The 12,092-nt window shown below is 34.7% G+C and overlaps 1 protein-coding gene across 1 annotated transcript in view; it reads right to left on the bottom strand.

Moving 5' to 3' along the window:
• Nucleotides 1-12,092, bottom strand: part of LOC150105575 (ATP-binding cassette sub-family C member 1-like) — a 47,212-nt gene that overhangs the window by 26,501 nt on the left and 8,619 nt on the right. The gene's annotated exons all lie outside the window — the stretch shown is intronic.

Below are 12,092 nucleotides of genomic sequence, written 5' to 3'. Positions count from 1 at the left end.
GAAAGAATAGGATCTCCTAGTTTCATAAAATCTTACTTTATATAATTCATTGATGATATAAAAGAAACATCAAACCGAACATCAGCAATAGTGATTGAGTTCTCAAGTTGCGGTTTTTTTTTCTAAATGCAAGTATTTGGGCCTTCATAACGATAACGGAGGGTCATCAATCTAAGTAATAGTTCTCCCTGTTTCGTTCTGTCTTCATCCTTCTTTCCCTTTTAATCAATGTAGGATCCATTTGTTATGTGTCACTGAATTTCATCTTCCCATGACTGTCTTCTTCCATATTCGGCTCTTATTTCGCTTGCGTTGTTCAGGGAAAGGAGGGGAGTCTACTTCTGTGAAACTGTCCCATAAACATTTCAAATGCTTCCGCTGTTATCAGTCCAAATTTCACAAACATAAATAAACGAATAATCCACAGATGTTTTTAATATTCTTCTTTGTTTTTACTGTTTTTAATATTCATTGTAATAAATTATTTTTTTTCCTCCTTTAATAATTCTTTTGCAATTTTTCTTCGCATTGTCTTGAACACTTCCAAGATGAATGATTTCTTACTTTCCAACTGCGATCTCTGCTAATTTCCTCTTGAATCCGTTGCCATAATTTTAGTTTTTGCTGCGTTTATTATATTCCATACAACATTCCGTCCATATTCTGGTTAATATCAAATAATACACTTATATTATTAGCGAAGCGTGTCATATTTATCCGCACTCACCTACATTTTATCCTCCTCCCCCCTTCGCTCTATGACCACGTGCATTATATTCTCTGTCGCAGGTTGAAATATGAGGGTAGTAGTAACGAACAGCACAACCTTGTCTTACACCTTTACTACCGGCAAAAGGAAATTTCTCTATTTTTATATTTTTTGGTTTGCATATAATTTTTTAGCCTGTCTGTCTCTAGTCGATTCTAATTTCTTTCAATATTTCAAAAAAAAAAAAAAAATCCATTATTAGGCAATAAATGCTCATTTACTTCTGTTCACCTGTATTATTGCTCAAGGTTGGTATTGCTTCTCGAGTTCCTTTCCATTTCTAAATTGATTCAGTAGCTTCGTGTGGTAATTTTCATTGCGTCACATTCCCCTTCTTGTTGCCATCAAACTGTAATAGAAATCATAACAGAAATTCGATTCAACTTTAATACTTCCCATTGCATCTTCCAGATGTTTTAAGAAAATTTCAGCAGGCATATCCATTGTTCCTTCCCAGTAACTCTGACCCAAAGACATTTTCAACTTCATATTCCGGTTCAATAATTTCACTATTCGTATTTTCATTATATAAGAGACTCTTCAAGGTATTCCTTTCCACCTTTCTGCTATTTCTAAGTTATCAAATGCATTATTAACCCCCCCTCCGTTTGTGGGGGGGTAATAGAAGGGGATTAAGAGAAGAAAAGGTGGTTCAACTGGTTTACGTTTTTTTTTTCTTTCAAAATTTTCTTTCATCTTATTCTTTAGTTGTTTTTATCTGTGGTCGTTTTATTTTTTTTTTTTATTCCTTCTGTTAAATAGTTCATTGGTAATCCATGGTCTCCCTGGTAGTAATCTTGTATGTCTTAATAATTAAAAGATAAGTCACAATCGTGTATTTCTTTGACGATCGTCCAGTCTTTGTCGTCTCTGTTCTGTAATACACGTCACGAGACCTGGTTATGGCGTCCCTTACTGTTCTGGAGTATACTGTTAGCATAAGGGGAAGGTGGTGAGAAATTAAGCAATCATGAACACAAGATCAAGCACGTGCGAGCAGAAAAAAAAAAAATCAATGATTGAAAAATGGCAAATGTTATTGTGCAACCAAAAAGCCAAACATTCTCTCTGAAACTTACTCAAGAAAGTGATTGGCAACTTATGCAAATAAAACCATCAAAATGATTCGACTTGGTATCACTTTACTTAAAAGACCAGTTTTTTTTGTTTGTTTGTTTTAATTAGCGTTTTTGATCGAAGGTTTCAACGGCCTAACAACTGTTTCGTACAGTTGGAATCGTTAGCCGAGTTTTTTTGTTTTTTTTTGATAAAATTGAAGATATTTTACTAAAGTTTGATAATTATTTTATAAGTGCTTCTTCTGATATGGAAGACTTAAAAGTTAACAAGCAAGATACATTCAAGCTTTGCAGAATCTGATACCAAGACTCACTTTGGCTTCCATCAATTCCCCCCCACCCCTCCTGAATGCTAATTTTTTATTATTCATTTTTCTATTTTTTTTTACAATTGAATTATAAGTGGCTGTAAAAGTAGATAATAAAAACCGGTGCATTCGCTCATAAGGAAATACAGAACAAAAAAAAAATAAATATATATATATATATATATATATATATATATATTACGACTATTAAGAGAACAGTTTAGTTTTTAAAAAGACTAATAACCTGTTTACGTTTTTTTTTTTTTTTTTTCAGACAGATTTCAGATAATGCAAGAATGGAGAAGCAAAACTCTTTAGATGAAAGATTTTAAATCATGGAAAGAACTACCATCAGCTCAGTCAGTATAGATCAGGCGTTATGGATTGGGGAAAAAAAAAAGTGGTTCGAATCCCCTGATTTCATACGATTGCCCAAGTGGATATTTCGATTGAAATTTGGAAAAACTCGAAGGGGGGGATACAATTAATTAGTTGCCACTTTTCAGTGGAATTAAAACAAGCAATTATTAATCAAAGTTTAGAAAAGTACGATAGAATATTCAAGCTTCCTGAAGTGCTAGATCGATAGACAAGAAAGTTTTGTCAAATACTTGCATATATCGTTAGCATGTATCTGAATTACCAAATGAAATTATACAAGATAGTTGCTTCCGGTAATTTAAAACAAGGCTAAGTATGCGAGAAAAGACTTCAGAGATTTATTTGCCTCATTTGTCATTAAACTGATTATTTTTCTTGGTTTGCACGATAAAAAAAAGACCCTCCGACTTCCATATGAGACGGTTTAACACCCCTCTGATAGGCTCTTAAAAGGTTGTTTCCGTTGATAAATGATTTTTTTGTAAGTATTTCTTCTGATGAGGAGTTCTTTTAAAAGTTAACAGGAAAGATATATTCAAGCCTTGTAGCCTTCGTTTGGATAAGATTCGAACTCGAATCTTATCCAAACGAAAGACATTTCGATACTAAACTGAGCTACTTGGTCTCTTGCTATGTAGGAGTGCAAAAGTATATTAAAAATGTGGGGTTACGAGCAAACTAATACATGTAATTACGTGTTATAATCGTATATAGGAAACGACGCTAAGATGTGGATCGTAGAGTGACAATTTCCTGAAAAAAAAATTGCAGAAAAATAAGTGGAGTATACTATTACAAAATGCAAAAATAATACGAACAATGAGGTTATGGATTTAGAAAGATCTGCTTAATAGGATAGGCAACGAACCTAACAAGGAAAAAAAGGAAACAGAAGTAGGGCAATGCGAACGCAAACAATGGAATTGGCCAATAGAAGAGCATTTATGGCCAGCTATTCCAACTTTTAAAAAAAGGTAGCAGGAAAAGAGAATTAGTTGCAATTAGAATTTGAGAAAAAAAAAAAGAACCGAAACTTTATGGACACTTCTGGTTTCACTCAGTAAGTGTCCATGAAATCCAACAATAGTAAGAAATTCCAGGCTGTAAATAAACGGAATAATTTTCCATGTTTTTAATCTCTACAATCACAAACATCGAACAGTCTTGTTCTCTAAGCATTAACAGAGTCACAAAGCATCGAAATACCAAGAGGAGTGAACTTACTTGTACACGTTTCTTACAAGGGTGCAAACCAAAGCGATACCGATGGAGCAGTTGCCAAGGATGCCAGTGACGAGATATTTTACCAATTATAAGAACTGTCACACTAAAAAGGGACGGCGAGTGGCTATGAATTTTCCAAGGGCGCTCAAAACTTAACTATGCTTCTGGGAGGAGCCATGCAGGTCTTTTAGTCAATTTAGCTGACGGAAGAAGACTTGACGGTTAATCTAGTAGAAGTCTGGCGAGCTTTCTCAGACAAGTTTCGTATACAGAATGCAGGCCTCAGAAATTTCCTTTTAACCCGGAAAGAATGAAGGCTAAAATTATCAGTTAATTTGGTGATAATATTGGATTTTTTACCATTATTTCTACTCAAAGACAGTTCTAGAAGAGAACCAGTGGCGCGTAGTGTGCACGTGAAGTCTTGATAATGTCTGGCTTGAGATAGACGATGACAAGCATGTTCAGCGTGTCTTCCTGTTTAAAGAAAATTGAATATCGGACTGAACGAATCTTTTAAAGAAAAATAACGGGCTTGGATAAGGTTTTTAAGACTGCAAAAATATCACCGACATACCTTAACCATGTAGGAGGAGATGGTGACAAGTATACGCTGTTTAAATGTTCTGCCGTAGTTGACTAAAGTAGGAGAAATAAGAACTCATAGCAGCACCTTTAATTTTTTTTTGTAAAATTTATTTTGACAGAAAAATGCCGCATTTATAGAAAAGTTGAATAATTTTACAATAACTGAGAAGCCATCGCATAACGCAACGTATCTCTATCACGGATATCCGTCGAGAGAAAAACCACATCTAAACTAATTCATAGTTCTGTTTGGTAGTATATAAATCCGGGAATCTTTTTTCTTAAAATCTTCTGAATATAACAAATCGAGTTTCCAATAAATAGGGAGAAAATTGTCCACTACCAATAGAATCTACATTACAAATACAATCTTGGGATCATGAATCAATCACACAGTTTATTTGCGATTTTGTTGGGTCTACTAGAGAAGCAAAGATTTGTATACGTAGTGAGATCTTCTTTCAGTAATTTTTGCCATGATGACTCCACCACATCGTTTATCAGCTCTTGCTATAAATTCACTTTACGTTTAAGAGAAGACAGAGCCTGAAATTGATTTCTAATTACATTGACACGCGGCAGTTCAGATTTAAATACAATACGGTAAAAAAAAAGCTTCAAACTGGATTCTGTTTGCAGGTAGAATATGGGACGTTACTAAGGCCTTTACCAATAATAAACATAATGGAAAAGGTTTTCGAAGATATGAGGAAATCTAAACCTTTAGACAGAACTGGAATTTCATCTGTAAATGGAGCCGATTTTCAAATATTATTCTTTTGTGTTTATTTGGCCTCTAATTGCTGGCTGAGAATGGTCTTGAAACCACACAGAATAAAGAAAGAAAATAAGGTTGATAAACCAAAAAAAAACAGTTTTAAAAATATTATAAAAAATAATTTTCCCAAATAATTCGAGTTTTTGACAATTACTACCATCGATTTATATCAAGCCTTTGACAACGTATCACGCAAATATTTTAAGAAAATATAATCTTGGAGAAAGCATGCAAAGATAATTCAAAGCATACATTAACGATGCATCAATACTGTCGGGTGGGTCTCATAAAAAGAGATTAAGTTATCAACGATTCCTGTTTTCTCTGGTGACAGAACTTTTTTTTTTTTCATAACAACTCCAAAAATGCGAATTACTATACAAATTCCAATACTTATATTTATGATAAAAATAAGGATGAAATTACCTAATTAGTTAGAAAAAAAATTCGATTCAAGTTTACTATTTTTCTAATTAGGTGAAAATTTTAAGAAGGCTTTCAGATAAAAGGAAAACCATCCCATAATAACAAATTCTGGTCTGTTTAATTCATGTAATAAATAGCGTATGTGCTAAGAATATCATACACGAAAAGCTTTTTTTTTTTTTTCTTCTCCTTCCGACAGATTCACAGTGAAAAGTTTGAAGGCAAAACTACCTTTATAATAATACTTATGCATATTGCAGGAATAAATAAAAACGTAACAATGGAACACTTTTCCATTGTTGCAGAATTTTCATTGTCTTTTGGAATAACACATGAAGCATTCAATACAATACAGACATTAAGAATACTCTGATGACGACAAATTCAGATCATTTCTAAATATAACTCCACTGATTGTTGACAGTAGATTTTTCTGAGTGTAGAAGTCCCAGGATATACATCTCAGTATTACGACAACAAGTGTGTATTTCCTCACCGTAATGGTTGATGGGATAGCAATGTTACTTTACTAGGAAATTAAAGAACAAGATGGTTTCCAGTTGAGTTACATGTCCGATGAGTATTTGATGGGTCATGGGTTTGAATCCAGCTTGGGCATGGATGTTTGCGACTGTCCTTAGGGGGGGGGGGGAATGAATTTCATCTCCCGACTACGCTTACTGGAGGCCTGAAGTGACTTAAAAATTCCATGTTTGGTCTTTAAGGTGACATCTCCCAATTATTTAGGATAGTATGGATTTGCAATCTTTCTTGGGGACGAGATTAGCATTAAAATGATTAAATATGATTACATGAAACCTCCACGGAGTCCAGGGATTATTATTACGGGATCCGACTCTATTAACCACCCACTAATAACATTGGCTGTTAATCGCTTATTTTCAAAGGCTGGTTTGCTTGTGAACCTCCGTGCGAGATTGGCTACCTCGCTTTCGATTAAAAAAATCATTCGTTGCATATCCTGATACTTAACGTCAATGGAAAGCTTAGTTAAGACTGCTCGATAGTCCTTCGTTAGAATAAACTCAATTCAGTTCCTTGGAACACGGAGTTACGGGAAAATCGGAAGTAACTGTTGGATTGCACGTGTACTCAGCTGTACTATAAAGTAGGACGATGTTACTTTTGTACGAAATATCAAGCCAATTTCCGACTTCGTGACACCACGTCTTCCTTCCTAACTGATCAAATCATAATTCACAAATCCAAGTGATCAAACACCAATCAATTATGAGCATCATGTGGGCATGCGCAGTTATATGCACGCTACCAAAACGAAGAGTAATCAATTTCATTGTTAGAGATCACGTGATAGGTTACGAGACCTACGTCATGTTATTTTTATGTAATTGTAGAAACTAAATGCCAGATAAAACTATAAAATGAAAATTTATTTTTGTGTAAGGGAAATTCTATTGGGAAATAGCTATTAAATGGCTATCCCCATCTAAAATTATTAAGTATTTTGGATTCGTTAAATTTAACTCAAATTTAAAATTACAAATAATAAAAAAATAAAATAAACTGTAGGTGTATATTTTGAGAATATTTTATAATGTTCCGAACTCGAAACTGTCAGTCTCAAAAGTCCTCAGGCTTATAAGTCCTTTTTATTAACGAATTTATTTATTTTTATTTTGTCCTGTACTTCTTACAATATGAACGTGTAGTTTACAGGACATAAAGTGTGTCGTACTTTCTGTAAAAGGCTCGTGTTTCGCGTGAGTCATGTGTTTGTATGTTCCCAACAGGCTATTGAAGAGGGGGGTGATCACGCACGAGAAGGCAAATAAGAGTGAAGGTCGAACCTTATCGAGTTTCAACTTAATGTTGTTCCTTCCTTTCATGCGTTAGTAGAAAACTGTGGCGATAAGAACAATGCAATTCTCGTCTGAACGTTTACATCAAGGCAACAAAACGGAAAACGACTTCTCTTGACGATAAACAGCAACCCAACCCCCTTTGTACAGTTCATGCACACAATATCCAATCAAATAATGAAACCGCTCTTACAGCAACCACTGGGCTCGCCTTTCAACAGCGTAAAGTCCAAATTGAAGGGATTGAAACGGTTAATACTGGACACACACACACGTCATTGTTTAGGGTCAGAGACAAAAGTACGAATCGATGCTTAGCTTTTCCGAGTATCATCAGAGGAAGAGGGGGGTGAGGAGAGAACGCCGAACCTGTAGAGGCGTACTGATAACAAAAAAGGAAATTGTTAACAGCCATATTAACGACCACTTTAATATTCTAACAAGAGAACAGCACAGGAATATGGGATAAGTCATTCAGGTGTCAACTCTTGGGTTTGAAATATAATCCTATCGGTGAATAAAGTCCGATTTTTTTTTCTTTCTGTTTTGTTATTATGATACTAATGCGTATCACTTGCGGTGTCACCTAATAGCGATTTTACATGTGTTTACACATGTAAAATCGCTATTAGGAAAATTTAAAAAGGCCGTTTTCAATTTTCCCCTTTGGATGTTCCGTAGATTTCAAGGCAATTTTGGTATTATTTTAAACGTTTACATTAAAATATGCGACTCCGCGCTAGAATTTGTCATTTATTTTAATTTTAGACTTTAGTTCGTTTGAACTATCCCAGAAAAAATTTGTGTCATTCCAGAATACAATGTTCATGTCTGATTGCATAAAATAGTGGGTTAAGTAGAATCACGCAGACTGACTCCACATAAAACTGGCCTCGTCTCAAGTAAATAGTGCATTTCGAAAAAAGTATAATTGCTGATTAAAATAATCTTTTAAGACTAAGATTTTACGATAGATGACAATGCATCCATCGTAAAATCAGTCAATACTCCGCATACTACGTGTTGTTTGTCAGTTACGCCCCCCCCCCCCCTCACACACGGAAGGAATATTTTATGTCACATACTAATTATCAGAGAATATAAAGTCTGGTTATTCTTTAAAACAAAACAAACAAAAAAAAAAAAAAAACGAATGCATTTAGTAGTGAGAAAGACCCCGGTTCGATTCCCGTTGTAGAAGAGGAATATTTAAGGAATTTTCAGTTGAAGGTCAGTTACTATATCCCATACGGAAACAAAGGTTTTTTCATCTCACAAAGCAGGCGAATACCACGCGCTATTAACACACGTACTATAACAGTCTGAATTGCTTTGTCGTAATCTGAAAAACCAATTCGTAAAATAGAACAAGTTTTCAAATTGAAGCTGCAAGATGTCACATTACGGAAACAGATTCCTTTCAAAGAATATTTAGGCTGTTTCATTAGTTGAAGAAAAAAAAAAGCAAAGATGTCACCTGAGAGTATTGGGTGTCAGTGTCGTATTACCAAGCGGAGAGAACCAACATTCAGGTAGGAACGCCGGAGGCCGGTTAGTTAATATATTCAGACGACCTTCCGAGACATTGGGATCAATGCTGACCAGAACTAATCCTAATACAATTTAAAACGGTGTTAGGAATTATAGACACGTTAACACAAGAATATTTTAATGTTTGCCAAATATTTCAGTCTGAAACTAACAGACTATCCTTAGTGGCTTGATAGGAACAGTTTTTACAAAGTGGAATACAAACAATTGATCATTCAAAAGTAGAACGAGTCGCGTGATGTTACATTGCTAACCATCAAAGAGAGGTAAATTTCATCGGAGTAATGAATAAATTATAGGTATTAATTCACAATTTCATATAACAATCTTAATTTATAAATTCAATTAAATATAACATTAGGCTAATGTAAGAATTAAAGGTCTCAATTAAAAAAATAGTGTGTTACCCGGATTAAACTTTTCCCATATTTTTGACAAGGATATACAATCATTTCGATTTAAGTTAGGGCGTTGAAGTAAGGCCTCGGCACTCTCTTTGAATAGGCGTTCGAATTTATAGCGACATTTGTATAGAAGGCCAGTCTTGGACCAGAGAATGTTTTGACTTGTCTCTATCCCGTGCTGCGCCAATCCAGACTTATCGGATTTGTTGTGCTGAATGTATGATTGATGTTCTTGTATTCTTTTTTCTATAGAGCGTCCTTTTTGTCCAAAGTACGACAGATTGCAGTTACAAGGAACTTGATACACACCAGGCAGAGACATAGTTTAGGTTTATCTTTAGAAGAGGGGAAATAGGTAGATAAGTGGCTGTTAAATCATATTCTTCAGAATTCTTGAAATTGGTTCTGAAATCCCGGAAATAGATGGAATTGGAACTCGACGTATTGATTCTTTGTTGTTCTAGATTGGATTGTAGCAAGCGAACAGATGTTGTGTAGTTTTTTCGGAGAAGCCATTTAATTTCTTGTGATGTTGGATAGTTGAAAGTTCTTTCTGTAATTCATGGGGAGTTGAGCAATTAGTTCCAGCTCGTCAATTAAACATTTTATGATTCCTGTTTTTTGATAAGAATGATAGGCAGATTGTTTGAGAATGTAGCGTCCAGTAAAAGTGGGTTTTCTGTAAGCTATTGTTGTCTGAAGGTGAGCGGATGAGGAGGATGTCTAAAAAGGATAACTTGTCTTTTTCAATCTCCATAGTAAACCTAATACGATGACGTAAGGAATTGATTCTGGCAGGACTCATAAAATGTTTAATCCGATTAGCTGGAACTAATTGCTCAACTCCCCATGAATTACAGAAAGAACTTTCAACTATCCAACATCACATGAAATTAAATGGCTTCTCCGAAAAAACTACACAACATCTGTTCGATTGCTACAATCCAATCTAGAACAACAAAGAATCAACACGTCGAGTTCCAATTCCATCTATTTCCGGGATTTCAGAACCAATTTCAAGAATTCTGAAGAAATACGATTTAACAGCCACTTATATCCCTATTAACAAAATATCTACCTATTTCCCCTCTTCTAAAGATAAACCTCAACTATGTCTCTGCCTGGTGTGTGTCAAGTTCCTTGTAACTGCAATCTGTCGTACTTTGGACAAATAGGACGCTCTATAGAAAAAAGAATACAAGAACACCAATCATACATTCAGCACAACAAATTCGATAAGTCTGGATTGGCGCAGCACGGGATAGAGACAAGTCAAAACATTCTCTGGTCCAAGACTGGCCTTCTATACAAATGTCGCTATAAATTCGAACGCCTATTCAAAGAGAGTGCCGAGGCCTTACTTCAACGCCCTAACTTAAATCGAAATGATTGTATATCCTTGTCAAAAATATGGGAAAAGTTTAATCCGGATAACACACTATTTTTTTAATTGAGACCTTTAATTCCTAATTAGTGTAATATTATTTAGAAATTAAGATTATTATATGAAATTGTGAATTAATACATATAATGTAGTCATCACTCTGAAATTTTTCCTCTCTTTAATGCTTAGATATTTCATATTTCAGACTGAAATATTTGGCAAATATTAAAGCATAATCCCTAATTATAATGTCACAAGTGTCTCTCAAGATTAAAACGGTGTAACGATCGAAATTTCATGTAAGTGTTTGTTCAATTGACACAGTACTGAATTTCTCCATATTTTGTATCTTAAAACAATTCAAATGTGACCCCGGATAGGAAAAGGACCATTGCGGAGGACACATATCCGCCCGTTTACCAAAAACGTGTGCTTTACTTTCCAGAAACTGTTGAAAGATCTAACAATGATGTTTAGCAAACGAGTGATTGTTGCATTTAAATTTTCACAATTGTGACGAAACAATCCTTCGCTTGAAGATTCTTGTGTGGCAACATCGACATGAGATAATTGCTGTCTATACGATGACAGTTAAGAAACTTTGCTTAAGCTTGACAAAGAATCCCATACTTTAACTTCAGGTTTTTGATGAGTGGAGGGGTATCAGATTCGGTGGAACAAAATTACTATTATAATTTAAAAAAAAAAAAAAAAAAAAAATGAAAATCATTCATTGGTGACGGAAATAGAAAATTATATCTCCATTGTAAAAGTGTATCCCTTGGAAAGGGTAGGGGGGTTACGGAACAACTTTCAGAATTATAATTACATTTCCGTATAACCTTCACCGACTGTTTTATTACAACGGGATGTATGAGGACGCACGTGTTTGTGTGTTCAAATGGAAGTACCAGATTCAAATTCAACCCCCCCCCCTAAAAAAAAAAGTCATTTCTCTCTTAGTGCTAAGCTACTTTAAGTTCAAAGGACGTGAGATATTTCTCCGGGTACTCCGGTTTCAATCTTTGATTTATTACCTTAAAGCTAATAAATCAAATGTTCGAGATGAAATAAACAGTCGCTGGAAGTGCTTAACGATGAAGCCCGTGATTATATTTAATACATTGAACTGCGGTTTCGATACGCACTTTTACTCTAATTCTCTGCAGCGAGTTAGAAACTGTGTGCCAAGGCATATTAATACTCGGATCGACTTACGTCAAAAAAAGTTACATTAATTAGACCAGTCCACCACTAACAGCAGTACGAAGCACATATTGATGCGCGTGTTCTAAATAAATAAATGATACCGGAAATTAAGTTTGCTAGCATATATATTCTCTTATGTATACAAAACTA

The sequence above is a fragment of the Typopeltis vanoorti genome, chromosome 6 (genome assembly GCF_054136105.1).
Source record: "Typopeltis vanoorti isolate ZY-2024b chromosome 6, IOZ_Tvanoo_1.0, whole genome shotgun sequence".
In the NCBI taxonomy this organism is placed as follows: domain Eukaryota; kingdom Metazoa; phylum Arthropoda; class Arachnida; order Uropygi; family Thelyphonidae; genus Typopeltis; species Typopeltis vanoorti.
Note: the sequence above shows the minus strand (reverse complement) of the source record. Positions and strands in the feature narration are given on the sequence as shown.